The sequence below is a fragment of the Silene latifolia genome, chromosome 3 (genome assembly GCF_048544455.1).
Source record: "Silene latifolia isolate original U9 population chromosome 3, ASM4854445v1, whole genome shotgun sequence".
Lineage (NCBI taxonomy): Eukaryota > Viridiplantae > Streptophyta > Magnoliopsida > Caryophyllales > Caryophyllaceae > Silene > Silene latifolia.
In genome coordinates, this window is record NC_133528.1 from 65,617,823 (window position 1) to 65,635,556 (window position 17,734).

Here is a 17,734-nt window from a genome sequence, read left to right on the forward strand (position 1 = left end):
AGTAAAGCAAGTACTCGATCGATCAAAAACAACACTGAAAAACTCTCGATCGATTAGAAATATGTTCGATCAAGGGCAAAAACATGCTAAAACATAAAACCCTCGTGAAAACAGTTTGACAAAACAAAACCAATGCAATTTTTTTTGATCTCAAGCGCGGAAAATCAAATCAACAATTGTCAAAATTTAACATATTGCTATAATCTCCGTATAAAATAACAATATGCAAAAGAACAAAACGAAAAATCAATCAAAAACAGCCGTGTGATACATGTGACGGCACGGTTTTCAAGACAAAAACAACAACAAGTGCAACCGTGTAAACTGGACACGGTTCCCAAGACAAAAAAACGCAAAACAGCCGAGTGCAAAACAAAAAAAAATTGCCGAGAGGCTGCCGCACGGTTTTTAAGAAGAAAAATTATCGATTCAAAATCGTTTGATGAAAATCACATAAAAAAATTTACGTGGCCTCGCTCTGATACCACTTGTAGGGTAATATCCGTATAAGACCCTTAAAATTTAGGACTATAACGTAAATTTAACATGCAATTTATGGTCATAAACGAAATACAATAGAAAACGATAAAGATTAAGAATCAACCTCGGGTCCTTTGATGTGCGGCGTAAAGAGCGAGTAAATCAAAGTAGATTTCTCCTAATTGTTGCACCCAAGACCGTCGAAACTATGCCCTTGTGCTAGAAATGCTCTCTAATTGACTTGCAATATTGAGAGAGCTATTGTGAGGTTATTCGATGTGAGATCTAGAAATTTCAGAGAAAAATACTCTGAAACCCTAATATTTTTGTCAAAAATGAATGATTAGGTTAGAAAGGAGGAGAAGCTCTCCTTTTGTTCCTTTCATTCGGCCAAACCGAGATCCACATGGGGAAGTGGGCTTCCACTTCCTCTTATGTTTAACTCGTGGTCCGACTCGAAATTTGCTAAATGTATACGACGGGTTTTTAATTATAAATCGTCATCGGTTATCGGTTATTAAAACATCAACTAATAACTCGGATTAGTTGAAATATTAATACATGTCCGACAAAGACAATATTGTATAATTAATTCCATATACATTAATTAAATATAATCGTTTATATTTAATTTACGAATTAATCTTATTTAATTCGCCTTCGCCCATTTTATTTAATCCGTATTAAATAAAATATCTCAACATCGCATTTTGACTAATTACTAGTCAAATAACTCGGACTAACTGCTTAGTCAATTTTCTGGCATCAACATGACTGTATTTTCATACCGTCACATCTCTCAAACGTATCCTATAGGTGTGACTTTTAGGGACCAGTTGATCACCGCCATCTGTATGACAATAACGTCAAACTTATCTAGCAAGCCAACCGTTATTGATAAACGTGGACCAACTAGTTATAATACAAAAGTATACCCTTTGATCCTTTTAGAGATTTATAAGTCCTTGCACTAACTGTAAAGGACACCAGCCCCAACACCTAGTACCCTTTCTTTTATCTGTTTTATCTGTTTAATTAGTTTATTGTCTTTTATTGCTATTAGCTATAGACCAAATCAAATCAACCCCCACCTTCGTTACCTTAGACTAAATTAGACAATTAGAAATTACATTCGCCTCCTTGTGGTTCGACCCTGTTACCACTAGCCTAGGTTAGTTTTAATAGGAATTTATAAATCTTATTTTTGGTACTCACAACGACGGGTATCAATGGGATAAGAGTTGGTCGTTACACATCCAATCAAAAACAATTTATAACTTCACAAACAACTCTACAATTAGTAAATAGGCAAGTAAAGGTCGGATCCCAAGGGACGGGAATTGAGATGAGATTTCTATTGCAACTAGTGGTGTCTTAGGGGTGTCACAATTTGAGTTGATGTAGAAGGTCACTAAACTAAATAGCAATGAAAGTAAACAAGCAAGATGAATTAAAAGGGTTGTAAACAATTGATAAAAAGCACTAGGGTGTCATGGGGTCATAGGGGAATCATGGGAATTGATCATACAAACATGTTCTCAAATTATAAGCAAGCAATTATTGTTGTGATGGATTGAGTTGGGTTATATCTTACAATCCTAGGAAAGTTTGGGTCCCGGAGCCGAATCGATTAGATTGTACAACACCTACAAGTCGACTTAATCTTCCCTACTCAACAACATGCATGGTCTAATGAGACTCGAGTTGGTTTATGTCTTACAAGTCTCATTGAAATGATAGGTGATGGGTAAAAAATGCAAGGATTCATAGGCTCGCATTTCATCAAACATAACATGTGCATGAGTTGAGATCAAAACAAGCAAGCAAATAAATCATGAAAGCATATTAATTTAAGCATGAATCATTCTCCATGTTGGTTTCCCCTAATTACCCATTAACCCTAGCTAGGTGACTACTCACTCATTATCATGTTGATCATGCTAGCAAGGTTGTCAATCATACCAACAAAGTTAAACATGATGAATAAATGACAGTAATTAACAATAATTAAAAAGGGATTAAGAGAATTATACCTACTAATGATTCCAATAATGAAGCAAGAATAAAAGAAGTACTTGATGCTTGATTGAGAGGTTGTCAATCTCCCAATAATAACCCAAATAATCTTCAATTACCCAAAATAAAGGATGAACAAAAGAGAGATTAAGGAAATAAAACTTGTATTAAAACTTGATTAATTGTTGATTACAAAACTAAAGAGAGATTTGATTGATATTAACTACACTAAAGATTGCTAAGAAGAACATGCTGTTCTAATTAGACTAATGGGGTATTTATAGTGGAAATTAGGTGGATGCATTAGAGTTAACTAAGGCTAAATTAGTAATTACACTTTTTAGATTTGATCAAGGAAACGCCGGTATTTTTCGAAGGAAGGGCATCTTTCTTTGAAGCTTGAAGAAACGGATTTGTGCTGGACTGGAATCCGTGTGTCTTAGGCACGGGACGGCCGGATTTGTGAGTCTCTGCCCGGGCGTCTTTGGGAGAAGACGCACGTCTTCTGGTAGCTGCTGCCCGGGCGTCTTTGAAGGAAGACGCACGGATTGTGATGCTGGGGACGGGCGGATTCAGGACAATCCGCACGGATTGCTCCTCAGTCTTGTTTCTTCTTCTTTTCTTCCCTTTTCTTCATAAAATCCTTGGGGATTTCCTTGAGGGTGCAAGGATCTTCCCTCATCATTGCCCATCTACTATAATATGTACAAAGGCCTTCTAATCTTGTCTCTCCTTGATGCTTGGTCATTGAAATCAATCAATTTAGTCTCATTTTGCCATGAAAATGCAAGGTTTGCACTCCTTTCCTACCAAGGACACAAAACCTCAAAGAATATGCAAAACAAAGAACTAAAGACAATAAATGACCCAAATATGCACTAAAAAGCATGGGAACAAGGCTAATTCGGGGGCTAAATATGCTCTAGTTATGGTCACATCAAATATCCCCAAACCGAACATTTGCTCGTCTCGAGTAAAGAGGTGACAAAGACTAGGACCATTATTTAAACTAACCTAATAACATAGCCGATATGAGACAATTAGCGGGTCTCACTCCGCCCCTTCAACTCACAACAAGACAACCATGAGGTAGGATGCCTTCTTGCAAGGCAAGGTGGGTCTTGCCAAAATGGCGACACATCCAAACATTAAGCACACAAAATCAAATAATGGATGCATCTACAAAAAGAATAGCCACTTCCTCATCAAGTGGCGGAGTAAACTAAAGAGGAACAAATTTAAGAGCATATAATCCTTCACAAATACTAGTTCAACAAATTACTAAGGCTAAGAGGATTGCACTAAATCACCTCCAAATGGTGTTAAACTAGACTACTTTCGTCCTCAGTTTCCAAATGCTTTCGTCAAGAGCAATCAGATGGTTATGGAATGATGATCCTTATGATGCTAGTAGCATATGACATGACAAGTGTCGAATTCTCTACAAAAGTAAAGGTCATAGATCGTCCCAAGCTCGACAAAGTGGCTTGACAAAAAGGCGTTTTGGGAATGAAATGCTCAAATCGTTGTAAACAAGAGTGGATATGACTAGTATTTAAAAAATTGACCTCATTCAACTTTCACATTTCAAAAATTAGAGATGGGGTTTGTCCCTTCCGGGCTACTGTCCTTTGCTTTCGCCAATCGCTTATTAGGCAACCGGTTAACCTCTAGAAAATAGCTTTTCGGGGTGATAGTCACTCTGTCTCTGGCGGTTGAATTCACAACCGTGTGGGGCCCCAATTCAATGGATCCCTCTCCAAAGCACATCGAAGTGGTACGCCTCCATCAAAACAACTAAAATTCTCAACATTTCAACATTTCATAACATTTTAGGTTTCCTTAGCAATAAATTATTTCCACAAAACAAAATCTTCGAAATGAGCACTTCAAACTTATTGATAGAAAGTATTTTTAGGTTGTCTTGCCACAAGGTCAATCAAGGTCACCTAGACAAGTTAACCAAGTCCACATCGCATCACGGGGTTGGATAGGTGACTCACATGCAAACCCTTGACTAGGCTTTGGGTCATGGGTCAAAAGACACTAGTATGGCACAATCTAGGGTGTTTTACAACCATTCTAGTAGGAGAAGTCTTAATTTGAAAAAGTATTTGTAATGGCTTAGTTGCTCTTGTCAAAGTTCCTAATTAGGCACTTTTCAAAACTTTTCATCTAAATGCAACTATATGCCATGATGCAACTATTATATACATCCTAATGCAAGTGATTCTACCAACTAATATGACAAATAAACTAAATGCAAGTCCTAAGTTCACATTGTTATACCACATCAATCAAAATAAAGCCACATAGTCATTAACATAAAGAGGAAAAAGGAGATTGGAAAGATCATACCATGCGGTCTTCAATATCCTCATGTCTCGGATGTGGCGTAGTCGATCAATGTGAACAAGGATAGAAAAAACACAATATATACAATAATATATACAAGACTACACTACAAAGGAAAAAACACAATATATACAATAATTTTTATGGTTTTTCGAAATGTTTCAATTTTTTTTTTTGGATTTTTGAATAAGAAGTTAAGTTAGAATTCCCCATCCCCACACTAATATGGGCATTGTCCTCAATGGCCAAAATGATGGGAAATTATGCAAACATGATGCATGATTTCTACACAAAATGCAAGCTACACTAATCTACACTACATGATGCATGGTTTTTTGTTTTTGTTTATGACGGAGAGGATAATTTAGATTACCTCCCGTTGTGTATGCATTGACTTCCCCAAACCGAGTTAGACATTATTGCTAATGTCCTAAGGTTGGGTGTAGTTCATGCACACACTATGCAATGCATGAAACTAATTTGTCATTTTGGATTTTGAAAGGTGGGAACAATAAAATGAGAGCACCTCAATGGGGCCGAGGTGCTAGTCCTCTATGGTGCTAGGACTACTCCAACAATGATCAAGAAAAGTAAATAAAACAAAGAAAGAAGTAGAACAAACCTCGAGAGGGTAGGAGCCTCCAAAGCTTGCTAATCTTCCATCATATCATCACTATCATCACTTTCCTCATTAGAAGTGGACTCATCGCCACTTCCCTCTTCACTTTCTTCTTCACCTTACTCATCATCCTCTTCTCCTTCTTCACTTGCTTCTTCATCAATGTTATCATCATCATCTTTATCACCAACAACCTCATTGTCACCCGGAAGCTCACCCCTAGATGCACTCGGAAAGAAGACTTCTCTATCCGCCCAACTAGGCAAAGGATATGAAGGATCAAGTAGTCCTTGCCTAGCTATGTGTAGGAGGGGTGGATATTGAGCTAAGTAAGCATCTTCCCGGTCTTTGAAGGCTTGATTGTGCATCTCTTGCATAAGAAGAGTCACATAATCCTTGCTTTCTTTGACTCCTTCGGGTTTGAACTCTTTGTACTTTGAAAGGATAGGGTGGTGTGACAATGGAAGATGAGGGCATTTCAATTTCACCCTTTTGTTGTCGGATAATATACTCGGCCTCTTTTGAAAGGGGAAGGAGATAATTGGTCCGGTGGACACTTAAAAGACAAATCTTCGAAGGCAAAGTAAACGATCTAGCCTCATTTGTGAGCCATCCATACTTGGTGTCAAGAGGGTTATTATAGACCCACTTGTATTTGTTTATCATAGTATCAATATCAATGAGATGACCACCCTTCTTCGCCTCATACTTGTTATCCTTGTTGAAGTTAGGATCAAAGTATTTAGCTAGAATAGTGACTAGACCGCCATTCACAATAACGGTAGTGCCTTGCTTCCCACAATCAATGTTTAGCCATCTATCCACCAAAAGCCTTAGAGAGTTGAAAGGCTTGGTGTGTTCCCTTCCAATGTTCAAAGCCGACTCAAGAAGAACAAAATCGAGTTTGGTGAAATGGTTGGTGTCTTTTCTTGCAATGATTGTGTTTCCTATGACCTTGTGCCACACTCTAATGCCCGGATGGTGGACTAAAAGAGCGCGACTAGCATGAAAGCTCTCAAATTTCCTTCCGTAAATCGCCTCCCAAAGAGGAGCGGGGTCATATTTGCCAACATTCTTGAAATAACTCGGTGAATCATCAAGACCCAAAGCTTCACCCATTTCCTTAAAGGAGATGCGCCTACTAAAATTAGCTAGAAGGAACTCGATGTTTTCCATAGTCTCAACCTTGTTAACTTTCAAAGAACTCAAAAATTCTAAGGTAAGGGAGGGGTATGTCAATTCTTTTGATTCAAACAATTTTTCCAACCCCATGGCTTTAAAGGAGGCTCTAGTTTGCTCAAGGACACCCAAATTATCTAAGGCATCTTCACAAATAAACTTGGTGGATAAAAATGCTTTTCTAGCATACTTGGCAAAAGTGTCCCTATGGGATTTAGAAATGAAAATTACCTCCGGATAGTTCGAAAGTTGATCAATTTCCGGAGTAGTAGATGTTGTTGCTCCCATGGGAGGTTGTTGTTGTTGCACTTCCAAGTTTGGGCTAGCTACCACCATAGCCAATGCTTTCTTTGCTTGAAGACTCTTTTGCCTTGATGAGAGTGTCTTTGCCTTTGCCTTTGTTGCTTTTGTTGCTCCCTTTGTCCTTGCCATTGATGTAACACCCGCGAATTTCCTATTTGGACATTTAAAATTTATTAAACCGTTTGATTTATTTATTTCATATTTTTGAATTACTCAATTTAATAAATTTAATGTCAAGCATGACTTTTATAAAAGTAATATATAAAAGCTCATTTTTATAAAAGTACGTATTATTAAATTATATCTTTGAGTCATAATTTATACAATAATATATATATACGTATTTTTGGTCGGATAATAATGGTGACAGTAATAATATTAGTTTCCGTCTCAAGTTAAACTAAACTCGAGACCTTATTCCGTCTAGCTATAGACCGTCACATTTCACTTTGTACCCACTTTAATCTGGACCAATCAAAAACAAACAACACACTCACCCACCTTCAAAATATCTATTATTATTATTATTATATATTATTTTTATTATTTGTTGTTGTTGTTGACCGCGCGTCCCCACCTCCTTTCATTTCTCCTTCCTTTTTCTTCTTCTTCCTGCGTAAAAACAAACAACAACAACAATATGCAGCAACAACAACAAACCCGTACACACCATTTTCGTCTACCTTCAACCATAGATCCCGCCTCCGTTTCTCAACCAAATTTCATGATTTTTACACCATTAGCTTCCTCTCTTCTTCCTCCTCATTTCTAGGTAAGAAAGTCTTAACTTTGTTGAATTTTCGAAATGGACAATTTGTTACAAACTCGATTTTGTGACCCTTGTTACTCGTTTTTCTTCCCTTTTAGTTGAAGACTGAGGATAGGCTCGTGTTTTGGACGTTCTTACTCTGGAATTCGCGAGGATAAGGTAACGGTGATAGGTTACTCGACAATGGGTCGATATTTCGCTCTATAAATTCGTTTTTAACCCCCTTGTATGTGAAAGTCGTGTTCTTTATGTTTACTTTCATGTGTATGGTTAATAGTGTGAGTTTAGCAAGTATTTTACATGTTTTGAACGGCTGTTTTCTTGGCTCGTTTCGTTTAAGAGGATTCGACCTTTGTTGGTATGTCGGATGTGTTCCATCTTGTTCGACTGTTGGCTGCTGTTCGAGTAGTTGTGAACACGGTAGGGTTTAGTCCGTTTTGGGAACGGTGTCATTGCAACCCACGGATTGTTTTGGGACTGTCGTAGTTCTGTTTTTATTCTCTGTTTAGAGGGTGGTTCTTGAGCGGGAATGGTGGCGTGAGGGGCTGTGCTCGGCCACGGCTGTAGCCTGACCATGAGTGGCTGTGGCCATGGCGATAGCTGTGGGTTGAACGGCCTCAGCCAGGACTCGGCATTGTCGAGTTGTGGTCTCGGTTGGGAGTGCGTACTCCTCCCTTAACCTCTCCTTGCTTTTGTGACTTAGTAGTATTTTATGAATAACATGTATTGGGCTCATATTTGTTTGATGGTTAGGCTCATTCTTGCTTAAAGGTTGGACTCAAATCCTTCTTTCTTTTGGGCTCAATTTCTTAGTTGTTTTGGGCTCAACATGTTTAGTAGTTGGGCTTGACTTGTAGTTTTTGGGCCACACTCGTGTTATGAGTGCATTCGGCGCTAATTTGGTTTATGTAAAATATCATTAATTTCCGTCTCGTGCTTTATATATAACGTAATCCGTTAAACATTGTTCTTTATATATATATTTCTCTCACATGATCAAATTGTTGGATTTCACATGATTATATGTTTGTTTTTACATGAGTATTAAGTTGGGTCTAACATATCTCGTTTGTTGGGCTTAATGTGATTTAATTGTTGGACTCCTCATAACTTGTTTATTGGGCTCATAAATGGGTCACTTGGACTTGGTCACATTTTATCCCGTATATTTCATATAACGTAAATTATTCATTATCACTTGCTATAATTTATTTAACCGGCATGTTAAATTATAAAATGGAATATTCATTAATATAATACAAGTATGAGATATTTATTATAAGTACTTGTAAGATTTATATTCTTGATAATGTCTTGAATTGTTCTGTTGTGAGAGTCTTGGTCCTATCGGATACTAGAGGTGAGCTATAAGCCCTCTAGTTGCGATATGATCGTTGGGATTAATGTTCCCATCTGTACTCATGGTGAGATGCAAGCCATGAGTATGAATGTGACATTTATAGTCCCGTGTCATATGATGTTTGCATGATCATTCTTACTCCTATTGTGACTCAAGTGTGACATTTTACATTGTGTGACTACTTGACATTCCTTATTTATTTGCCCTCGGACATTGGGTCACGGTTAGGTGCCATTGTTTCCGAGTTGGGCTATTTTCCTTCCGCCTCTTCGGACCAGGGGTCACGGTTAGGTGACAAGGTTCCGATTTGGGGTTACTCGACTTTCGGGCACGGTTAGGTGTACCATGTTTCGAGTCTTGGATACGATTTTATATCGTTTGTCGAATCGGGTGTCGTCCATCCCGAGAGTCTGGCCAGGTTTAGACTAGGACCGTATTATGATCGTCGCCCTACCAAGAGGTTGGAGTCTAGAGGGTTGTCTTGTTTGAGTTCATACTAAGTATATGTCTTACACTTGTTGAGTCGTGTCCACATGAGTGGGTTGAATTGGTGATTCTATTCCTTAATTGTACATTCATCCTCATATACCATGCCTATTCTATTAAGAAAGTATTATGCCTGTTTCACCATGATTGTTCATTATATCTCCTTATTCTTCATGGTTCACATATGTTGCATGATTAATATGTTTGATTAAGTGTTGTTTGTTATCTGCTTTTCGACATATTGTGGCTGGGAGAACCTTGAGTTACTCCCCACTGACTGTGGCGTTCATGTTTACATGAATGACAGGTGGTGAAGATGCTTACGTGGGGAAGACGTGTGGGCTAGCGAGAACTAACCCTTGGACCTTAGTTTCTAGTTTAGAAACCCTTTATTTGTTTATTCGTGGGATATCTTTTCCCCGCTTTCTAGACTTGGGTTGTAATAACCTAAATTTGTCTATTGTAGTATTTGTTTCTTTTCGTTAGTGGCACCCACGTGCTAATCTTTAGTTAGTAATATAAAAGTTTTTAAAATCTCATTAAATTCCGCATTAATTTATTAGTTATACTTTCCGCTTTATCGCGGGGTGTCACAGTTGGTATCAGAGCATATGTTGCTCCCGACGCACACACGTGTACCCCAAATTTAATTTGAACTTGACCTTGAATAATGAATGAAAGATGGGTAGACTTAAGGACCTAAGATGGTAGTCTGTAGTGTGTTTGCTCTTTGTTAGGTTCTAACATGTTTGTTGATTGTCATTTAATAATTGTTGTGCCCTTGGATCAATAACCGTAAACCTACCGTCGTGAAGATCAAGTTTTGGTGCCTATTGCCGGAAATTGAAGATTTTTTCAACTTTGAAGAATGCTTCTACTTCCTCGAAGATGTTTCTCATTCCTTGTGTACCTTGCCTTATTCTTTATCTCTTGGTGCTTATCCTTCTTCTAAACTCTCTTCTGTTCTACTTTGAAAGTTACTCTTGTACTCCTAACTTGTGCTTTGTTCCTTGTTTATCCTCCCTTAACACCTTTTTATAGTACTCTTTCCTTTGTGGAATGCTAACCATAGTTGGATAATTTGACTTTTGTGGAGTTTGTTTGTGTTTGACCCTTAACCCTGGTTTTGAGAGGTCGTGATGTTAGAAAGACTTAGGTAATATGATGAGACATACTTAGTGATTCTTATACCTAGTTCCTTGACAAAGTGAGTATAATTGATTGGTGGATTCTTTGTGTTAGGAATAAGTTGCCTATGTGATTAAAGTTATAGAACTTGGCTTCGCTGTTTATGTTTGGGATTTGAAAGCTTAGTAGGTTGAGCGTCGTTACCTTAGGAGTAAACATGAGATAAGTTTAGGATATGAATTTGGGAGAAAACCCATTTTTAGATGTTAATGATCCCGTATAGATTGGTGATGTGATTTGATGTCAGTTGTTCCTTAAGAATTTTGTTGAGAAGTCTTCATTAATTCATTATTTGGTTTTAAAACCTTGAGGTTGTGTCAAGTACTTGAGATAAATGGGTGCTTTTATACTTGAGTGGTAGATTTGCTTTAGGGAAATCCTAATATGTGATAAGATAGGTGGAAGAGGTATCTAACCGATTTATCAACCCTTAAGCGAGCGTTTATTTTACCTTGACCCTTGTTTTGGGATTTGGTCGTTTTGTTATGAAGGTACAATACCCTAATAAGTGAGACCTTGTTAGAGAGAACCTTAAGCCTTAGGAAGCGTATAGTTTAAGCCTTAAAATCCTCCTTCGTACCATTAATCGTTTTCCTTCCCTTCGTTCATATCTTAGTTGGATCTAATTCTTAAGTATAAAAGTTTACTCGTTATTTCCTTGTCTTGAATACCTCCCTAATTCTAATATCTCTTACTGGTTGTTAACTAGTTATCTTTATAATTCGCCTCTTTTAGTCTCACATCTTGACATGTTCATGTATCCCCTTGAAATTCCCTATCATTTCTTGACCAAGTTATTACTCTTTGTTTCTTTAGTGGAGTGATGGCATTGTTGGCTACGTTGTAGAGCGAGTGAGATGCTCTTTGAGGATCCTTTGTGAGCCTTTATTTCGTCAAATTTGGATTAGTGGAGCTTGAGTTGAGTTGAGTGGGAAAAATTGTATAACGAACCTATTTACTCTTTGGTTGGTGGTCTTTATGAGTTGGGGAATGTGATCATCTATGCTTGCGAATTCGGGTGCGAATAAGATTTTGATTGGAGTGTCGGAAAATATATAGGACTTGGGATTATGATCTTTGATTAAGGATTTTACCATTGTGAGAACTCATAGTGGTCGATAGTTGGTTATGAGTGTAACTCTTTTAGTAATTTTGACCTTGTCTTGTGGGAATCGTTGTAGATGATTTATATTTGAGAGTTATGGAATCACACTTATAGTGGGGTACCTTGTTTCAGGGAATAGCTTAGGATGAAGTAACATAAGAGTTTTGAGGAAATCCTTGGAAGTGATGTGGTTATGAGTTTTGTTGTTAGGAAGTTTTCGGAACCGTTCAGGATGATGCTGTTGTTTGAGATTTGAGTACCTGGCGTTTCCTTGTTGTCTAATTTCCCTTCTTCTTTGACCATAAGTGTTACCGTTCATACCTCCTTCCTCGCTTCATCTTGCTCCTCCCTTAAGTTTGATGCTAGTGACCTATAAAAACTCTACCCTTGACATTCTTATTGTTTTGACTTCAATTCTTGCCCTATGGAGTTCATCATAGCTCTTTTGTTGGTTAAGTTTGGACTCTCTTAGCGTAATTGGTATTTATGTTGTCTAAATTGCTTTTCATTTCATACAATTCCTAGATATTTCAAGCTACCATTTTTGTTTCGTTGTTAAAAGTTTATGTTACTCTTACAAAACCTTACTTATTATAAAAATTTTGAAAATAAAAGTTTGATTTAATTCCATATTTGTTCCTTGAGTATAGACTTCTTTATCATGATTTTAATTGTTAAACCCGAGATTTCTTTAAATTTTATCCAATTTCTGTTAACTTTGATCTGTTTATGATTTCTTTGTCAAAGTATAATGTTACATTTTCAGGAATCTGATTCCCTTTTTAGTTAAAAGTGAAACCTTCATATCTATTTTGGCGTTTGCAAAAGAAAAATTGAGTAGATTATCTTTTCTTTTAATTTTTAGCGTTGATCGGATGTTAGAACTCGTTATTAGAGACGTTTAATAACTTGTCCTACGCTTGTCGGCGAATGATTTTTGTTTTAAATTTGTCTTTGACTTGGAAAGTTAGCGTTCTTGTGTGCACGACAAGAGCAATTTCGTTCCATGAATGAGACTTATACTTTTGAAAACTCTTCATTAATGTTTTTGAAAGTGTTTTGAGATTTTGATTTATACAAATGATTTGCCTTTTTACCTTATCTTTGATTTGGAACGTGATGTTCTTGAATACGTAACGAGAACACTTTCGTTCCTTTGATGAGAATATGGTTCTGTCGAAAATTTTATTTGAAACTTTTGAAAGAATTTTTAATTCTTACGATAAGTAACCTTTTAAATGTTTTGGTTACCGATTCCAAAGTTCCAGTTTTGTTTTATATAACCTTTCATTTCTACTTTCAAGTTTCGAGGACGAAACTTTTTAAAAGGTGGGGTGACTGTAACACCCGCGAATTTCCTATTTGGACATTTAAAATTTATTAAACCGTTTGATTTATTTATTTCATATTTTTGAATTACTCAATTTAATAAATTTAATGTCAAGCATGATTTTTATAAAAGTAATATATAACAGCTCATTTTTATAAAAGTACGTATTATTAAATTATATCTTTGAGTCATAATTTATACAATAATATATATATACGTATTTTTGGTCGGATAATAATGGTGACAGTAATAATATTAGTTTCCGTCTCAAGTTAAACTAAACTCGAGACCTTATTCCGTCTAGCTATAGACCGTCACATTTCACTTTTTACCCACTTTAATCTGGACCAATCAAAAACCAACAACACACTCACCCACCTTCTAAATATCTACTACTATTATTATTATTATATATTATTTTTATTATTTGTTGTTGTTGTTGACCGCGCGTCCCCACCTCCTTTCATTTCTCCTTCCTTTTTCTTCTTCTTCCTGCGTAAAAACAAACAACAACAACAATATGCAGCAACAACAACAAACCCGTACACACCATTTTCGTCTACCTTCAACCATAGATCCCGCCTCCGTTTCTCAACCAAATTTCATGATTTTTACACCATTAGCTTCCTCTCTTCTTCCTCCTCATTTCTAGGTAAGAAAGTCTTAACTTTGTTGAATTTTCGAAATGGACAATTTGTTACAAACTCGGTTTTGTGACCCTTGTTACTCGTTTTTCTTCCCTTTTAGTTGAAGACTGAGGATAGGCTCGTGTTTTGGACGTTCTTACTCTGGAATTCGCGAGGATAAGGTAACGGTGATAGGTTACTCGACAATGGGTCGATATTTCGCTCTATAAATTCGTTTTTAACCCCCTTGTATGTGAAAGTCGTGTTCTTTATGTTTACTTTCATGTGTATGGTTAATAGTGTGAGTTTAGCAAGTATTTTACATGTTTTGAACGGCTGTTTTCTTGGCTCGTTTCGTTTAAGAGGATTCGACCTTTGTTGGTATGTCGGATGTGTTCCATCTTGTTCGACTGTTGGCTGCTGTTCGAGTAGTTGTGAACACGGTAGGGTTTAGTCCGTTTTGGGAACGGTGTCATTGCAACCCACGGACTGTTTTGGGACTGTCGTAGTTCTGTTTTTATTCTCTGTTTAGAGGGTGGTTCTTGAGCGGGAATGGTGGCGTGAGGGGCTGTGCTCGGCCGCGGCTGTAGCCTGACCATGAGTGGCTGTGGCCATGGCGATAGCTGTGGGTTGAACGGCCTCAGCCAGGACTCGGCATTGTCGAGTTGTGGTCTCGGTTGGGAGTGCGTACTCCTCCCTTAGCCTCTCCTTGCTTTTGTGACTTAGTAGTATTTTATGAATAACATGTTTTGGGCTCATATTTGTTTGATGGTTAGGCTCATTCTTGCTTAAAGGTTGGACTCAAATCCTTGTTTCTTTTGGGCTCAATTTCTTAGTTGTTTTGGGCTCAACATGTTTAGTAGTTAGGCTTGACTTGTAGTTTTTGGGCCACACTCGTGTTACGAGTGCATTCGGCGCTAATTTGGTTTATGTAAAATATTATTAATTTCCGTCTCGTGCTTTATATATAACGTAATCCGTTAAACATTGTTCTTTATATATATATTTCTCTCACATGGTCAAATTGTTGGATTTCACATGATTATATGTTTGTTTTTACATGAGTATTAAGTTGGGTCTAACATATCTCGTTTGTTGGGCTTAATGTGATTTAATTGTTGGACTCCTCATAACTTGTTTATTGGGCTCATAAATGGGTCACTTGGACTTGGTCACATTTTATCCCGTATATTTCATATAACGTAAATTATTCATTATCACTTGCTATAATTTATTTAACCGGCATGTTAAATTATAAAATGGAATATTCATTAATATAATACAAGTATGAGATATTTATTATAAGTACTTGTAAGATTCATATTCTTGATAATGTCTTGAATTGTTCTGTTGTGAGAGTCTTGGTCCTATCGGATACTAGAGGTGAGCTATAAGCCCTCTAGTTGCGATATGATCGTTGGGATTAATGTTCCCATCTGTACTCATGGTGAGATGCAAGCCATGAGTATGAATGTGACATTTATAGTCCCGTGTCATATGATGTTTGCATGATCATTCTTACTCCTATTGTGACTCAAGTGTGACATTTTACATTGTGTGACTACTTGACATTCCTTATTTATTTGCCCTCGGACATTGGGTCACGGTTAGGTGCCATTGTTTCCGAGTTGGGCTATTTTCCTTCCGCCTCTTCGGACCGGGGGTCACGGTTAGGTGACAAGGTTCCGATTTGGGGTTACTCGACTTTCGGGCACGGTTAGGTGTACCATGTTTTGAGTCTTGGATACGATTTTATATCGTTTGTCGAATCGGGTGTCGTCCATCCCGAGAGTCTGGCCAGGTTTAGACTAGGACCGTATTATGATCGTCGTCCTACCAAGAGGTTGGACTCTAGAGGGTTGTCTTGTTTGAGTTCATACTAAGTATATGTCTTACACTTGTTGAGTCGTGTCCACATGAGTGGGTTGAATTGGTGATTCTATTCCTTAATTGTACATTCATCCTCATATACCATGCCTATTCTATTAAGAAAGTATTATGCCTGTTTCACCATGATTGTTCATTATATCTCCTTATTCTTCATGGTTCACATATGTTGCATGATTAATATGTTTGATTAAGTGTTGTTTGTTATCTGCTTTTCGACATATTTTGGCTGGGAGAACCTTGAGTTACTCCCCACTGACTGTGGCGTTCATGTTTACATGAATGACAGGTGGTGAAGATGCTTACGTGGGGAAGACGTGTGGGCTAGCGAGAACTAACCCTTGGACCTTAGTTTCTAGTTTAGAAACCCTTTATTTGTTTATTCGTGGGATATCTTTTCCCCGCTTTCTAGACTTGGGTTGTAATAACCTAAATTTGTCTATTGTAGTATTTGTTTCTTTTCGTTAGTGGCACCCGCGTGCTAATCTTTAGTTAGTAATTTAAAAGTTGTTAAAATCTCACTAAATTCCGCATTAATTTATTAGTTATACTTTCCGCTTTATCGCGGGGTGTCACAATTGATGATTAAACCAAGAAAAGAGTGAAAAATCTTCAATTTGTAGTGTACCCAAATCGATTTAAAGGTGAAAGGCTTTGCCTTTATGAATTCAAAAATCGACTCAAAGGTTGAAGATTTTGTGCTTGGTTTTGATTTTTGGTGAAAGAGGAGTGATTGATTTGTTGTTAAAAGGATGTTTTGATTTGATTTTGGTGAATGTTGTTGAGGAATCTTGTTTTTGTGATGGAGAGGATGAGGGTTTTAGAGTTATGGGGTTTATGAGTAGTGTTTTGAATGAGGAAAAGGAGAAATGAATGTGGGAGGGGGTTTATAAAAACCCAAAAAATTTGAAATGCAGGGGGAAGACGGGCGGCTTTCCTTCAGGACGGCCGGATTCTGCCTGTTCTGGGTTGGGAAATTCTCGCCTAAAGACGGGCGTCTTTCAACAAAGACGCTCGGATTTGCAAACGCGGGACGGGCGTCTTTCAGTGAAGACGGGCGGATTCCTTTACAGGGATTTTTCTTGTTTTCTTAGCCAAAAAGACGGGCGTCTTTCCTTTCAGGACGGGCGTCTTTCTGAAGACGGGCGGATTCTGTTGCAAGACGCCCGGATTTGCTGACAGTCAGAAATTTCAAAAATTCAGCTCATGATGAACGGGCGTCTTCTACCCAATATGCCCGGATTGCCTGAAGACGGGCAGATTCTCTTGAATCCGCTCGGATTCTACCCCTTTTACCCGGATTCGGTTCCATCCGTGTACTTTGCTTATCCCTTGTCATTTTTCCATTTTTCAAAATCTCGTGTTCTTCATTGTGGGGGCACTACTAAGGCATGAATAGCCTAGGAAATTGCTATCCCCACACTAAGCTAAAGCACTACACATTAATTGAAATCATTAGTCCCTCCCTCACTTCTCTCAAACATGACAATTATCTTGATCAAAGTATAAAAATCTAAAAATAACAAAAATGCAATACAAGAATTGAAATGCGAGTTAGGGAGTTAGAAATATTTACAAATGGTGGTTTAGGGAGGACTCCACCAAACTCTCTTACTTAGAGAGATTGTCATGGGGGCATGTCCAAGGTGTTGTTGATGTTGCTCAACACCTTGAAGAAATAATCAAAAGCTTGTTCATTATCGTGATGAAGATCTTCAATAGACATTTGTCCTTGTTGTCGGTCTTGATCGATAACATTGCCAATAGAGGTAATAAAAATCCCTTCAAACTCGTCGTCCCAAAGACCACAAACTTCGTCCACTTGATCACTAAAGATCTCTTGAGTTGATAGAGACAACTCTCCCAATTTCTTGTCTTGGCCAATGAGGCCATCCTCTTCTTCTTTGCTTGACTTTGATGAGCTTTGCAAGCTCTCTTTGTTACAATTCACTTGCTCTTTGAATGGAGCATCTTCAATTTTCTTCTTCCATTGGAGTTCCGACTTCTTCCTATCATCCTTCCGGCTATAAT

The 17,734-nt window shown here is 37.6% G+C and overlaps 2 long non-coding RNA genes across 2 annotated transcripts; both read left to right on the forward strand.

Annotated features, from left to right (window-relative positions):
- The first annotated feature begins 7,585 nt into the window (after positions 1 to 7,585).
- Positions 7,586 to 9,986, forward strand: LOC141646120 (uncharacterized). The gene is made up of 3 exons (XR_012545356.1): positions 7,586 to 7,724; positions 7,820 to 7,880; positions 9,875 to 9,986. It is a non-coding gene; the product is annotated as an uncharacterized LOC141646120 (long non-coding RNA).
- Positions 9,987 to 13,703: 3,717 nt separating this feature from the next.
- LOC141646121 (uncharacterized) lies at positions 13,704 to 16,116 on the forward strand. The gene is made up of 3 exons (XR_012545357.1): positions 13,704 to 13,842; positions 13,938 to 13,998; positions 15,993 to 16,116. It is a non-coding gene; the product is annotated as an uncharacterized LOC141646121 (long non-coding RNA).
- The last annotated feature ends 1,618 nt before the right edge of the window (positions 16,117 to 17,734 follow it).